Source organism: Myxine glutinosa, chromosome 8 (assembly GCF_964187855.1).
Source record: "Myxine glutinosa chromosome 8, kmMyxGlut1.1, whole genome shotgun sequence".
In the NCBI taxonomy this organism is placed as follows: Eukaryota; Metazoa; Chordata; class Myxini; order Myxiniformes; family Myxinidae; genus Myxine; species Myxine glutinosa.
In genome coordinates, this window is record NC_136268.1 from 147,880,171 (window position 1) to 147,897,094 (window position 16,924).

Sequence of the window (16,924 nt, forward strand, 5' to 3'; positions counted from 1 at the left end):
CATATAATAAAGGGAGCGAAAGCCAAGAGGGGGAGAGAGAGGGAAGCACAACAACAGTTGGTAACAGGGACATCAGGATATCTGTGGAAGAGAGAGGGCTGGTATATGGTGGGGTACATGGGATAAATAAGATGGACACCACAAGGACTTTCAGGAAAGAAAACAGGGAATTTGAAAGAGGGGGGTTTGGGGTGTATTAACGGGGGCAGAAAAGATCAAGGTTTTGGATGTGGGAAGACAAGAGATGGTGGTGCACAGCTCTTTTGAAGACATGGAGGGAGGAGTGGGATTGAAGAGAATGTGGGAGTTTGTTCCAGAGGCAGAAAAAGAGGAATGAAAGAGTGAAGGTGAGAGAGAGTCTTGATTTTGGCAGTTTCACCAGAAGAGGGTTGCTGGCAGATCTTGTGCACCCTGCAATAATATTTGGGGGACAGAGCACAGACAGATCAGGGGGAGCTTGTCCATTGGAGAGGAGTCGGCACAAGACAGAAAGACCACCAACCTGCCTGCGGCGAGAGAGTGAAAGGCTCTCAGAATCTGCTTCATCGCAGGAGATACCAATGATTCTAAAAGCTTTGGTTTCTACAGCGTGAAGCCGAGCTAGGTGTGAGGCAAAGATTACAATATCCTCCTGTTTTTTTTTTCCAAAAAGTGTGGGGATAATCCTACTATACAAAATCAAGCAATTTTCTGTATGGATGCATGCAGTATATACAGTACATCTGAAAATCATAGAAAAGATGGCTGGCCTGTTCTTCACCATATTTTGCATATGTGTTGGTAGTACCCAGGGTAACCAACCCCCATCCCCCCAACACCCCATAAGATGATCACCTCTCTTTCCCCATCACCAAAGAACAGACATAGTCATAAATAGCCACATTGGTGGCCAATAAAGCAACAAACATTGCCTGATGAACCAAAGTGAGCCTCAAAGTTATGATAGCATGATCAAATAATATTGTTACGTTTGTGGGAATGTCAATCGTTTACAAAGCATGCATAGACGATTCGTGTCATTTAGGGTGTATTGCATTTAAAATGCCAGTTCAGATGTGGATCTCAAATAGGACCTTTTCGTATTTATTTTTCCTTTTTCTTAAAGTTTACCCCATATCCACTCCGTTTACGCCACATGATTTTGACTGTTGATGGTGGTGGTGCACAAAAACAGCTTTGGAAAGGATTCAACCCATTTTCTTTCCAGCAAGAAAGTGTGGGGAAACAGGCTGAAAGAAGAAGAAGAGCGTCTCTTGGCGGTGTGGTAAGACGTGATCCTTGCTCGTGGCGTGAACGGCTTAATTGAGCGTGTTGGTGTGAAGGACTCAATCTCTACGAACCTTCTGAAGGATTCAGTGTGCATGAAGGAGGTGGACAAAAAGCAAAAGAGCGTATTATGTGGAAAAAGGCGCTTCTTTGGGTCTCTGTGGAAAACGATATATGCTTCATGCTGTGAATGGGCTCAGCGTGCGCTATATGAAGGAGTCGACCTCGATGAACTTCCTGAACTGAGGGATTTGCTGTGTTGCATGAAGGAGGTTGACAAAAGGAAAAGGATCAAAGGAGAAAGGAATCGCAGAGCGTGATGACTGGTCCATTCACCTTTGTTCCCGCCAAGCCCCGCGCTGATGAGCGTCAATGAACCTTTCTTCCCACCAAGCCCCGCTTTGACGAGGGTCCATGAACCTGCCCTTCAAATTGGCCTGAACAAACTGATCTTAATTGAGTTCGGGCAAATAATTATATGACAAAAAATAAAAAAGGAACACGCTTAAATATAAACAGTACCCCTCTGAAAACTGAGAAATTTTACCGAAGAAAACATAACTTATAGTTACGATGACGGGATTTATTATCTACTCAACTCTATATCACCTCAAATCCCATTATAATATTACATAGAAAACTGCGAATTGTTCGTTTTGAATTGCGACCAAAGGTGTTATATCACCACCTAATTTTCTGAGTAATTCAATCATATTTTATAATCACCATCCACTTTGACTTTAATACAACTCTGAACCCGCCCTGCATATCCAAACATTTCAAACTTACTTTTCAATTCATGAAATAACATCAGTAACTCCAAAGTAAGGCACGACCAATGACGCACGGCACACGGCAAGCTAATCAAGGCTATTCACTGGAATTTCCGAACACCTGCAAAGTCCAAAATCCAGTAAGTAAGTAAGCAAGTAAGCACCATCAACAGAATAATTAGAAAGTTGTAGTGGTTACCTTATTCACATGTCGCAGTTACCTTATTCGCATGTAGCGGTTACCTTATTCGCATGTAGCGGTTACCTTATTCGCATGTCGCGGTTACCTTATTCGCATGTAGCGGTTACCTTATTTGCATGTCGCGGTTACCTTATTTGCATGTAGCGGTTACCTTATTTGGTCATAATCCACATGCACGGGCCTGTGGGGCTTTTGGTTGTGTGGACGTGCGCGCAGTTTTTGGAGCCACGCCCTCCGAAGAGGGTTTTGGCTTTATAAAAGCTGTACGAGTTCCGTTCGCGATATCAGTGCGGAGTATTTCTGTTCGAATAAATGAGCTTCGAACCCTACGAAATGGCCTCGTCTTCTCGTCTTCCGCAACTCCTAAACTGGTGACTCCGGCTGCCCCCGAATGGATTTGGGGGCTGCAAATGAACACGGCAAGTGCGCTCTGGCCAGGGAAGCCACCTAAACTGGTGACCCCGGCTTCTCCCGAACGGATTCGGGCGCTGCAAACGAACGTAGCAATCGCAGTTTCGATCGACCTGCCGGAGTTTTGCAAACGTTTTTGGGGGCTTCCAACGAGCATGGCGAAACCTACACTAGTGACCCCGGCTGCTCCCGAACGGATTCGGGGGCTTCAAACGAACACGGCAAACGCAGTTTCGATTGAACTGCCGGAGTTTTGGGAATGACGGGTGGCCATGTGGTTTGCGCGCACGGCGCTCGGCTCCTCCTCTGCGACCAGAGGGGCGAGCCTGCTCCAGGATCCTCCGAAGGAACGCAGTTACGAGACGTGGGTGGCACTGCTGCTCATCTCCTGCACACGCACTGACGTTGGCGGCACGGCTGCTTCATCACCTTCGCGTGCACAGCTGCTCGTAACTTCGCACGCACTGCGCGTGGCACGTCCTCGGCGAACAGAGGGGTGCGCCTTCTCCAAGATCATCCGAGGAGACGTGGGTGGCACTGCTGCTCAACTCTTGCGCGCGCACTGCCCCGGGCGGCACGGCTGCTCGTGACCTTCGCGCGCACTGACCCGAGCAGCACGGCTGCTCATCACCTTCCTGCGCACTGACCCAGGCAGCATGGCTGCTCGTCAACTTCGCGCGTAATGCGCGCGACACCTCCTCTGCGAACAGAGGGGTGCGCTTCCTCCAGGATCCTCAGATGGGATGCGGGTGGCACTGCTGCTCGTAACTTCGCGCACACAGGCCGAGTACTGCTGCTCGTAGACTTCGCGCACACTACGGCCAAGCACCTCCTCTGTGACCAGAGCGGTGAGCCTTCTCCAACGTGCGCTGCTGCTCGTAGCTTTCGCGCGCACTACGGCCAAGCACCTCCTCTGCGACCAGAGCAGTGAGCCTTCTCCAGCGAGCACTGCTCGTCACCTTCACGCAACTACATACTACAACTACATACTACAATTCTCGAAAACTCTACAACTACAGCTACAGCTCGCGTGCAGAAAGCTGCAACTCGAGCAACTACTACTCCTACTCTTCATCCTCGGGAGGCCCGTGAGGAAGCTCGGCAGCCTCCCACGAGGCCTTGACCAGCCCCCCGTTTGGCTCAACCCCATTACGCGCGCACCAAGGCCGAGCACTGCTTGAGCCTTCTCGGCACTGCCGAGCGCGCCCGCGAACTACATGCATGCCCGTGCGAGTGCATTCTGGGGGGGGGGGCGCATGAAGCGGTTACCTTATTCACATGTCGTGGTTACCTTATTTGGTCATAATCCACGTGCATGGGCCTGTGGGGCTTTTGGTTGTGTGGACGTGATGTGCGCGCGGTTGTTGGAGCCACGCCCTCCGAAGAGGGTTTTGGCTTTATAAAAGCTGTACGAGTTCCGTTCGCGATATCAGTGCGGAGTATTTCTGTTCGAATAAACGAGCTTCGAACCCTACGAAATGGCCTCGTCTTCTCGTCTTCCGCAACTCCTAAAAGTTGCTCATTGATTCAACTTACTACAGTCAGTGTGAAACAACTTATCTTAAACACAGACCAGAGAAACCATTAATGGGATGGGAATACAATTACAAATAACATTTCCATTCGTTCGTAACATACCTAGCAAAATAATAATAATATTCATAAGCGTAATTACACATAGATTCCAAATTGATACAAAACTTTTAAAAAACTAAAAAAACAAATTGCAATGCGTTTCGGAGGACCTCTGCCGAACCCCTGAGACTGGCTCACTGAACCCCTGGGGTTCGGTGGAACCCAGGTCAAGAACCACGGCTCTAGAGCCTCTACTCCATGCACTAAGCCAAAAGTTCAAGCTTCCAACAACCGCTCAGTCAGCTTGCGGGCCTCGGCACGGCGGGCTGGGGATAGGACCTAGGGTCACTGACATTCGTCACCCTGTAACACACTTAGTCGGGAGTGGCGTTTAGGACTCTGGTCCTCAGCCCCGTCATCCGTAACAATATGTAAGGAAAGATGGAAACTTCTGAAATCAGCTCTATATGACCAGAGCCTCGTGATGTTACGACTGCAGGTTACAATGTTTGAATGCACTAAATGTATCACAATATTATTGCCATGTATGTAATATGTAAAATCATGTCCATTTCAAAACTTTCAAAACGGTTGTGCTCTTTGGTTATCCAATTATGTTTGCAACAAGTTTTCGGTGTTTGGGTGTTCGTTCTGTTTTTGTATACAAAGTCGATGGTCATGGGAGAGCTAGAACTCAGAACTGATCAGGATGTACAGAACAAAGATCAGGATGTACTACCAGCAGAAAGAGAGGGGGAGATGCCAACAGCCGTGCCAAGAGACAGAATAGATGGCGATGGACAAACAAGGGCTGGGGGTAAGAATGGGGGAAGGGGAGGATGCATGGGGATAACAAGATGGATACAGAAGCAAACTTTCAGGAAGGCAAAAAATGGGGGAAAAAAATTGGATGGGTGGAGGATGGGCGGGGGCTAATGGGGATTGAAAAGATCATGGTTTTGGATTAAGGATGATTTGAGATAGTAGTGAACTACTGTCTTGAAGTCCTGGAGGGAAGAATGACATTTAAGGGAATGTGGAAATTGGTTCCACAGGTAGGAACAAAAGGAACGAATGAGTGGAGGTGAGCAGAGGTTCTGGATTTTGGGAGTTTCACCAGAGGGGTGTTGATGGTGGAACGTGTGTGACCTGCAGATACCTGGTGGGAATAAAGGTGAAAGGGGGTGGGGGAGGATAAAGCACAAGGAGGGCAGAGGGTGGAAGAACAGAAAGGAGACCATGGAAGACAGAGCAACAACCTTTCAAAATACTTTTGAGAAATGGCAAATACGAGAACATTATTAAGCAACATGTGTTTTTGTATTTATTTTTAAGAAAATAAAATCCCATTAATTTGGTTATTACTTATTAGTCATGCCAAATGTGAAAAATTCGTAGCGATTACGAGCTTTTCATTATACTATAACTGGCAGCTATTATGAATCAAGTGTGGCACAGTAACCAGCTCAAGATCAAGAATCAAGAAGCCATCTTCCCTCTCTTTGACGATTTATAAAGAGTTATTCACACGTATGACCAAGACTCTTCAAGTGATGAGCTTTACAGATGATATAAGAACAACCTCACTCAAAAACACATCCAAAACCTGCACACACAAACACAGTTAGCTGACTACTCCCCTGAAAACTGCAGTTGGGAGCGTATCCTTAAAACACAACAAACTAGAACGGTACTCGGTAGAGCGCATACCTCCGCCAGGCTGACCAGTTTACATGTTGTATCCTACTGATAGGCCATATCGGCATCCGGATACTATATCCTGCATCAAAATCTAATTGGCTTGTTCTCGTCACCCACCCAACTCATCCACAAAGTTTTGTCATAATACGTCCACAACTTTTTGAGATATCGTACTATATATCACATTTGGCCATATCTCTCAGGTGTGAAGAATCACTTTTAAAATGCTTGTATCCGGATCCAGATATTCACCAAAATCGAATCAATTCCTCCGTGTCACGTACCCAACCTGTCCACCAGGTTTCGTCCGAATCCATCCATTACTTTTTCAGATATCCTGCTCACAGACAGACAGACAGACAGACAGACAGACAGACAAACAGGAGTGAAAACATAACCTCCGACCACGTTACTTGGCAGAGGTAAATAAAACAGGTCCTTTCTTTGATAGTTTACTGTGAAGTTATCACATGTACACGCAGTGTCATCAGAAAAAGGGTTAACAAAGCATCTAATAGATGGGCATCCATTTGATACAAATTTAAATACAGAAACAGTCGTCTGATGAAAAACCACCGTTTAGAGGCCATTTTTCCCCGCAAAGCGGGGGTTGGCCTTTTTCGGGGACCATGGTTGTTGTTGTTGTTTTTTTTTGGTCCCCTTTTTGAAGCAATGTTTTACGGCCGGATGCCCTTCCTGACGCCAACCCTTTTTTCCGCCTTCAACGACAAACAGGGACGTCTGATGGAACAACAAATTATAATTACGTTGCACTTTCGCTCAAATGCTATAAGGTGTCTTGCTCACCTGTAACACAAACCCGGTTTAATACCGGCATAAAAGTGCCAAGGACTGCACCATCCTAACACCAGGGTTCGCAACTGTAGTATCACGACAAAGAAATATGGTTTCATAGCAACAAGACATCACCTTACCTTATGGAGTTTCCGGGTAAAAGTTGGTCATGTTTGCACCTAGGCCGTGATTCTGTCCTACTCTTTCAACACCTTTTAGATTAGAGCAAACAGTTTAAAAGTGAATGTGGAAGTCTACAGAACTACAAACTCCAAATAAAATCGTACTTGAACTGCAGGACAGTGTGGGGGAAAAGATTCCATTGAATAAGAACAGAGCTTTGGCCTTGTCATGCTATACCCTCATAGTCCAGCAAACAGTAGCTATGAACACAGTAAGAGGTACACTGGTATTCTTGGTTGGTGGAAAGAACCCCCAACTTTCAACATTTCAGGGAAAAAAACAACAAAAACAATCAACATGTACATAGATACATATGGATAAAGATACAAGCCAAAGCATATTCCAGGCAAAAAGCAAACGGACAATGGGAAATGCAAAATGCATATCAATACAAGCCAATGGCTATCCTTGTTGCTAAGGTTTTCAAGCTGCCGCTCATTGGAAGGGATGGCACAAAGTAAGCGAGCTACCTTTCTTGCAGCACTCATCCTCATCCTCATCATAATGGCAATACAATCATTGTGATGGCATGTTCACATCCTTTTTGACGAATCACAAGATTGATGCAGAAGGCACACACAGACGTCATCGCACACCGCCGCTCACCTCCTCGTCACAATATCACCCAGCACAGTTTTGGTCCAAAATTTTGCCAACCCCTCCCCCATGTCTTTGTCTAACAGGCCTGACCCCGACCCTAGGCCGCTATGGAGCTGAGTGGTCGCCAGGCACATATGCTGCACGCACACAGACGTGACGACGTCTGCCTCTCCCCTCCCTCCTTCGTCCCTATCTTCCCACGCACAGCGCACCTACTAGCCAGTCACAGCTGCTTCATTTTCCCTCCCTCCATTTTCTTATTCACCCTCTCCCGTACAACCCACTTCTTACATTCTGTCTTTCCCCTCCTCTCCTTTCATGCTCGTCACACCCTCTCCCCCGCAGTTTTCCCCTCCTCTTTATCTCCCTCCCGAATCTCCGGCTCGTTTCTCTATTCCTCTCCCAAACAGATCTGGCTCCATTTTCCTCAACCTATTCGACAACTGAGTGCATCTCCTCCCTCAGCCGCACGATCATACTATCTTAATCGGGATCCATTTTAGCAATGTGGGAATGTACTTTTCAATGACATGAGTAAGGGATAGGGAAGGAGGAATGTGGGACGGGGAGATAAAGAAGCAAAAGGAGGAGGAGGAGGAGGACAGCAGCACAGCAGTGTATACACAAAGACATGGCAGAGAAGGGGGAGGAGGGAAGGTGATGATAAGGTGAGGACAGCCATGTGGCAAAATAAAAGAGAAGAGGAATATAGATTCATTGGCAAGAAATAAAATAAAACCGACAGACTTCATAACACGATCACTTTAAGTTACCTAAATGTATTGATGTAAATTACTCAAAGGTGTCATCGTGCAGGTAGGAATAGTATTAAACTGATGGTTAGTTGATATTAAAGGCTTGAAGTCAGTAGTATTCCGGCTAACACAACAACGTTGGGGCAACGTCATAAAACAACGTTGCCTTGGACCGAGTTTCTTCTTTTTTTTTTTCTTTTTTTTTTTGTATACAAGATCGAGGCTCGTGAAAGAGCTAACATTAATCACACAAAAAGACAAACCGACACACAAAACACAAAAAATAAGGGGAGCACGATCCCCTTATCCGCAGAGTCCGTAGAGTTGTTGTGTTAGCTGAGATATGGTAGATGGTAATGGGAAAGGTGATTATAAGTTTAATGTATATTAACCAGAACATTGAAGGAGATAATATTAATATTATAAATTTGAGGAAGGCCTTAGCATACGCATCCGCACTCGTAAGGTAACATTTTTCGTGTAAGTAAGTTAACTCCCAAAGCAGAGCTCCACTTACTGACGTCACACAGAAACCTGTCTGAAGCATTGAAAATGGGCCTGGCAAGTCTGTCAGAACACTATACAATTCAAGCAGTGCTAGTTTAGCAGTGAGTGACATGACATCGATGACAAACATTCGGCAAACTTATGTCTCAAACTTCATCAGATGGATATCTCCCTTCAACACATCTGGTTATGGCAGCCATGCTGGCTGAGACTCGTGACTGCCAGATGACAGCGAGTTCCAGCAACTGCCGTGACAGGCCTCAAAGAGCAAGTGACACATTTCTGTACACCAGCACCAAGTATTTTTTATATATATATATATACATATATTGAGCCAAAGAAGCACACAGACCCTTTGACATGCCGCTGACATCATGTGCATAAATTATACCAACACATCACCTCCAAACTAGGAGGCATCCATGTGGCACTCAAGTCTTTGCAGAATGAGATTAAAGCTCTATTTTTTTCAATAATTATTTTTTCAATATTTTTCAAGAGCGCAGTGGACTGTCACCGCGAAAGTGATGGAGGCCCTTGGTTTGAGTCCCGTGTTGAGTCAGAGTTTTTCACACTTAGCCCCACGCAGGAATTTAATTTAATTCCTGTTTATAAATTTAAATTTATAAAAAAAAATTTTAATTCCTGTTTTTTTTTTGTTTTGTTTTTTGTTTTTTTAAATAAAAATTGTAGCTGACTTAATCTCCAATGCACTTCTGCATACACTATTACACTTGCATACATACATACACATACATATACTTACGCTCACATCCGGGGTCTGCCTAGCAGGCACGTAAGACATCGACCATTATAAAGCTCGCAGTGTTAAGTGTGGAAAATTTCTGAGGAGATTTTGGTTGGCTCAATCGAGCAGTGCGCTGTCACCGCAAAAGTGATTGAGGCCTTTGGTTCGAGTCCCGTGTTTAGTCAGAGTTTTTTACACAAAGGCCCACGCAGGAATTTAATTAATTCCTGTTTATTAAAAAAAAAAAAAAAAAAAAAAAATATATATATATATATATATATATATATATATAATAATAATAATAATGCATTTATTTTATATAGCGCTTTTCAGGAAGCCCAAAGACGCTTTGACAGAGTGCAAAACATAACGCATAGCAAAACATAAAGACAATTGCAAAAAAAGAAGAATCAATAGGGAAATATTCAAAGCACAAAGGAGGGAGAAGGAGAGGAGATAGTCAGGGGTTAGATGCTGTGGGTTAAATGTTGAATGCAGTGTTGAACAGGTGGGTCTTGAGTGATGTTTTGAATGTGGTGAGTGAGGAGGAGTCTCTGATGGTGTGAGGTAGCGAGTTCCAGAGGGTGGGAGCAGCGATGGAGAAGGCCCTGTCCCCCCAGGATCTAAATTTGGTCCGGATGGGGGGGGTCAGGAGGTTGGTACCAGCAGAGCGGAGGTTGCGGGTGGGAGTGTGTCTGGAGAGGAGGTCAGCCAGGTAGGATGGGGCCAGGTTATGGAGGGCTTTGTAGGTCAAGAGGAGGATTTTGTACTGGATTCTCTGGGAGATGGGGAGCCAGTGAAGCTTGTAAAGGACGGGGGTGATGTGGTCACGGGTCCGGGAATGGGTGAGTAGACGGGCAGCGGAGTTCTGAATGTATTGGAGTTTATTGGTGATTGTTGAGGGTGAACCATAAAGGAGGCTATTGCAGTAGTCCAGACGGGAAGTGATGAAGGCGTGGATGAGGGTTTCTGCAGCCACAGAGGAGAGGGATGGACGGAGACGGGCGATGTTTTTCAGGTGGAAGAAGGCTGTCTTTGTGATCTGTTTAGTGTATTTGTCGAAGGAGAGGGTTTGGTCAAAGATGATGCCAAGATTCCGGATGTGAGGGGAGGTGGACACTGGGAAACCGTCGATGTTGAGGGCAAAGTTATGGGTGGACTTGGTGAGCGTTTTTGGGCCAATGATGATTATTTCAGATTTATCACAGTTAAGTTTGAGGAAGTTGATTTGAAGCCAGGATTTTATTTCAGTGATGCAGTTTGTCAGGATAGAGTGGGTGGCGGTGGAGATGGACTTGGTGGAGATGAAAAGCTGGATGTCATCGGCGAAGCAGTGGAATTGGAGACCATGACGGCGGATTAAGTGACCGAGGGGGGACAGGTAAAGGATAAAGAGGAGGGGGCCAAGAACTGAACCTTGGGGGACACCTTGGGGGAGGGGAGCAGTGGGGGATTTGCAGTTATTGATGGAGATGAACTGACGTCTGTCAGAGAGGTATGATTTAATCCAAGAGAGGGCAGTGCCGGTAATGTTAAAGGTGGTTTCAAGTCGGGTGAGGAGGATGGTGTGATCGATGGTGTCAAAGGCAGCGCTGAGGTCGAGGAGGATGAGAATGTTGAGGTTGCCAGCATCAGAGGAGAGGAGAAGGTCGTTGGTGATTTTGAGGAGAGCAGTTTCAGTACTGTGGTTGGACCGGAATCCGGATTGGAATGTTTCATACAGGTTATTGGCAGAGAGGTGATGCTTGAGTTGAGTGGCTACAGCGCGTTCCAAAACCTTTGACAGAAAGGGTAGGTTGGAGATGGGTCTGAAGTTATTTAGGGTGTCAGGGTTTAGTCCAGGTTTTTTCAGAATGGGGGTAACAGCAGCAATTTTGAGGGATGGTGGGACGATGCCTGTAGACAGGGAGGAGTTTATTGTTGCAATGATAAGTGGAGAAAGAGCAGGAAGGGAGGCCTTGACAAAGCTGGAGGGGATGGGGTCAAGAGTGCAGGTGGCAGTTTTCATTCCGATGAGGAGTTCAGAGAGGTCAGTAGGGGAGACTGGGGAGAATTGAGACAGGGGATGGCAGGATAAGGGGGGGGGGCAGGTGGTTTGAGGGGGAGCGGGTGCGGCGGTGGTCAAGCTGTTGTAGATGTTTTCAATTTTGCGTTGGAAGAATGAAAGGAAGGAGATGCAGTTGTCTATTGTGAATGACTGGGTGGTGGTGTTCAGGGGGCTGAGGAGTTTGTTTATTGTAGAGAAGAGTGCTTTTGGGTTTCCGGAGCCAGAGTGGATAATTTGAGAGTAGTAGGCGGAGCGGGCGCGGGAGAGGGCATCTTTATAGTGTTGTATGTGGTCCTTGTAGGCCTGGGAGTGAACTGTGAGACCTGTTTTATTGCGGAGTCTTTCAAGTTGGCGAGCACGAGTTTTCATTAGGCGGAGCTCAGGGGTAAACCAGGGAGCAGAATGGGTGAAAGAAACTGTTTTGGTTTTTATAGGCGCAATTTGGTCAAGGCAGGAAGAGAGAGTGTGGTTGTAGTAGTCAGTGAGGTCAGAAGGGGTGTGGAGGTCAACGAAGGGAGAAGTGGACATTTTTTCAGAGAGGGTCGATGAGAATGAGGCAGGTGAAAAAGCGTTTAGCTTACGGAAGTTGATAGTGCGATAATGCCTTGGTGCTGGGGTGGGGATGTTGATGGTCAGAGTGATGGCTAGGTGGTCAGAGAGAGTGAGGTCGGAGCCAGAGAGATGGTGCAAAATTAGTCCAGTAGAGCAGACAAGGTCCAAAATGTGACCACGGTTATGGGTAGGAAAGTTGACATGTTGAGTGAGGTTAAAGCAGGTGAGTAAATCAGTGAAGTCAGTGGTTAGCGTGGAGTCAGTGGAGTCCATGTGGATATTGAAATCACCAAGGAGGAGGATTGAGGGGGAGAGGGAACATAGCTGGGTCAGAAAGTAGGAGAAGTCAGACAGGAATGATGGGTGTGGTTTGGGAGGGCGGTAGACAACAGCCATGACTGACTGTGTGTGACCAGAGAGTTTAAAAGCCAGGTGTTCAAATGATGGAGCAGATGAGATGGAGATGAGGTTGGTCTTGATGTCTTGTCGGTGAATAACGGCAATTCCACCACCTCGGCCCTCCGAGCGTGGTTTATTGATGTAAGAATATCCATTGGGTGTGGTGAGGTTGAGCGTGTAGTAGTCCAGTGGTTGTTGCCAGGTCTCAGTGAGACAGAGAAAGTCCAGTTTATTTTCCAGGATGTAGTCGTTCAGGATGAGGCATTTGTTGTTGAGGGACCGGGTATTGAACAGGGTGAGCTTGATGTTGTTTTGTACGGCGGGTATGAATCCAGGTGATTTGGCCAGGGTTCGCAGACAGGAGGTGCGATTTTGTGCGTTGTTGTGACCAGGTGTGTTGGGACGATGAGTGGGAGTGCGCTGAGCCGACCAGAGGATGGGGATGGAGTGACCTGATTGTAAATAAACAAACTTACGACCGGAGCCACGGTGAATGTACCTGGGTCGACGCAGGAGTCCATTCGATCTGATTGCAGAGATGCATGATGGGGTGGAGCGGGTTTTAAGCAGGAGAAGCCTTGCGGCAGAGTACCGCAGAGCCATGCCAGCAGGAGCGAAGGCAAAGCGAGCACGCGGCCAAGGGTGAGGAGGCGAAACAATCGACACAACCAACGGGAGTGGGCCCGAGGAAACAGCGATGGAGCCGAGCAGGTGAAGCCCGGAGCAGCAGAGCAGAGCCGGGACCGCGCAGAGGAAGACTCAATGGCCATAAATCCGCCACGACCACCAGGAAAGCAAGACACGGACAATGGTCCAGTCAGAGAAGCGGCGAGCAAACGACGCCAGCGTCCTCTCACGACCGGACCGGAAAACGGAAGTTAAGATGTGAAGTTAAGATATCTACATATATATACAGTCACGTGAAAAAGTAAGTACACCCCATGTAAAGTTTTGACTTTTTCAACATATTTCAATGTACAGCTATTTGATCTTCATTTCAACAATATTGATAGATAAAGGTGATATAATATAACAAATATCATGAAACATTTACATTTTGTAGTCCATTGTATAATTTAAATAAACATAAATGCAAATTTCGCATGTGGAAAAAGTAAGTACACCCCTACATTTATCACTACTTCAAATACCTAAAATTAGAATCAGGTGCACCAGCTCAGGTGCAAATGATTAGAACATCATTAGAGAGGATCTTGGAGGAACCTGTCTTATTTAAACCTCAGACATTTAGTTTGGTTTGCTCTTTGTTGTTGAAGTGTGCGGCGTCACCATGCCTAGATCAAAAGGGCTCTCTGAGGCCTTCAGAAAGAAGGTTATAGATGCCCACAAGTCTGGGAAGGGATTTAAAAAGATCTCCAAACAATTTGAAATCAATCATTCGACTGTCCGGAAGATCATCTACAAGTGGAGAAGATTCCAAACAACTGCCAACTTGTTCAGGCCAGGCCGCCCCAGCAAGTTCAGCCCGAGAGCAGACCTCAAGATGCTGAAAGAAGTCTCGAAGAACCCCAGAATGTCATCACGGGACCTACAGGTAGCTCTTGCCACTGTTGATGTCAAGGTGCACAAGTCTACCATTAGAAAGAGGTTGCACAAATTTGATCTACATGGGAGGTGTGCCAGGAGGAAACCGTTGCTGTCCAAAAAGAACATCAGGGCAAGACTAAAGTTTGCCAATGAACACCTAGGCAAAGACCAGCACTTCTAGAACAATGTGCTCTGGACAGATGAGTCAAAGGTAGAGCTATTTGGCCACAGTACCAGAAGACATGTTTGGCAAAAACCAAAAACAGCATTTGACCACAAGAACCTGATACCAACTGTAAAGCATGGTGGTGGAAATATTATGGTTTGCAGCAGTTTTGCTGCATCAGGGCCTGGGCAGCTCACCATCATAGAATCCACTATGAATTCTTCGTTGTACCAGAGGGTGCTTGAGGATAATGTGAGGCCATCTGTCGGAAAGTTGAAGCTCAACCGAAGGTGGACCTTGCAACATGACAATGACCCTAAACATACCAGTAAATCCACCAAGGAATGGCTGAAAAGAAAGAAATGGAGGGTTCTGGAATGGCCAGGTCAAAGCCCGGATCTAAATCCCATCGAGCTGTGCATGCAAGAAACCCCTCAAACATCGCACAGCTGAAAGAATTCTGCATGGAGGAGTGGGCAAAAATTTCTCCCAGTTGATGTGAGAGACTGGTAGACAGTTATAAGAAACGCCTACTTGAGGTTGTTTCTGCCAAAGGGGGCAATACCACCTATTAGAGCCAAGGGTGTACTTACTTTTTCCACAAGTGAAATTTGCATTTATGTTTATTTAAATTATACAATGGACTACAAAATGTAAATGTTTCATGATATTTGTTATATTATATCACCTTTATCTTTCAATATTGTTGAAATGAAGATCAAATAGCTGTATGTTGAAAAAGTCAAAACTTTACATGGGGTGTACTTACTTTTTCACATGACTATGTGACTATGTGACTATGTGACTATGTGACTATATATATATATATATATATATATATATATATATATATATATATATATATATATATATATATATATATATATATATATATACTGAAACGCAAAAGAAACTTACCACCTTTGAAACCTTTAAATATCAACAATAACACTGCGTGTAGTAAATGTGTGAACTTATTTGTGGACAATAGTGTCCTCACTGTCAGACAAAACGGTCACGGATGGTCACTTGAACCTTCAATGGTCACTTCATAGCACAGCTGTTGAACAGCCGTTTTGACTGTCAGTGATTAGCCAAGGGGTACGGGATGATTTTAATGAGCTGCACGTGATGTCTTGATATTGGCTTTAAAAAGTCCAGTGCAAAATGGGCATTTTGACCGAAAAATGTGACCATTTTGACCAACTTCAAAAAGACTGAAAACGCAAAAGAAACTTACCACCTTTGAAACCTTTAAATATCAACAATAACACTGCGTGTAGTAAATGTGTGAACTTATTTGTGGACAATAGTGTCCTCACTGTCAGACAAAACGGTCACGGATGGTCACTTGAACCTTCAATGGTCACTTCATAGCACAGCTGTTGAACAGCCGTTTTGACTGTCAGTGATTAGCCAAGGGGTACGGGATGATTTTAATGAGCTGCACGTGATGTCTTGATATTGGCTTTAAAAAGGCCAGTGCAAAATGGGCATTTCAATCAACATGCCACGATTGTCAAGGGATCAACGGCAGCGTGCCCTGGGCATGCTGCAAGGCGGACTGAGCTACCGTGAGGTGGCACGTCGCCTTGGCTGTTCACACCAGACGATATCGGCCCTGGTGGTCAGAGACACCCTCCACAACTCTGCAGATGACAGACCTCGATCAGGGAGGCCAAGAGTCACCACTGCAAGGCAGGACAGGCAGATGGTCCGAAGTCACCTGCGGGATCAATTCCGTCCAGCATCCCGCACTGCGGCAGAAACTCCGGGGCGTGCAAACCCACGGATCTCCAATGATACTGCACGAAGACGACTGCATGACTATGGTCTGACTGCCAGAAGACCATACAGAGGCCCCGTGATGACGGCTGCCCATCGCCGCAACCGACAGAGATGGTGCCAGCAGCATCAGCGGTGGACCTTGGCGCAGTGGAATGAGGTCGCTTTCAGCGATGAGTCAAGGTTCTGTGTGGACAGTCCTGATGGGCGTGAGCGTGTCTGGAGAAGAACTGGTGAGCGATATGCCGATTGTTGCGTGTGTCAAGCCAACAGGTGGGGTGGCCCAAGTGTGATGGTGTGGGCCGCCATATCAGGCCGGTACAGGACGCCACTGGTGGTTGTGGATGGGAATCTTAACGCCCAGCGGTATGTGGATAACATCCTGCGACCTCATCTGCTGCCATTCCTGCTAGACCACCCAGAACTGAGAACCTTTCAGCATGACAATGCTCGTCCCCATGCTGCTCGCTTTACCACTGCATTTCTCCAAGGTGAGAACATCAACACCATGCAGTGGCCTGCGCTCTCCCCTGACCTGAATCCCATAGAGCACCTGTGGGATGAGCTTGGGAGACACGTAGTTGGCAGGGCCAGGACACGGGCAGAGCTGCTTCAGACATTGAGGACTGAGTGGGACAGAATCCAGCAGCAATCCACCCAAAGACTGGTAGGCAGTATACGCCGACGATCCACTGCCTGTATCGAAAACAATGGTGGCCACACACGCTATTGAAAGGGGACTGACATTGAACCGTGTGCTGTTCTGTACTGTAGAACAAACTGATGAGATGGTGTATCTTGGTCAAAAACTTGACATGCCATCAATAAAATGCCAATGTTTCAATTAGCAATTGTTGGTTTGTTTTATTTTGAACTGTTACAATTTTATTACATTTCAAACAAGTGATAAG

The 16,924-nt window shown here is 46.2% G+C and overlaps 1 protein-coding gene across 9 annotated transcripts in view; it reads right to left on the reverse strand.

The window, feature by feature from the left end:
• Nucleotides 1-16,924, reverse strand: part of ZMIZ1 (zinc finger MIZ-type containing 1) — a 338,869-nt gene that overhangs the window by 109,653 nt on the left and 212,292 nt on the right. Inside the window, exon 1 of one of the 9 annotated variants that reach the window (XM_078783823.1) lies at nt 6,181-6,258. The exons of the other annotated variants lie outside the window; for them this stretch is intronic. The gene's annotated coding sequence lies outside the window, so the exon portion shown is untranslated. Of the gene's footprint in view, nt 1-6,180; nt 6,259-16,924 lie in introns of those variants that run through there. 9 annotated transcript variants of the gene reach the window in all.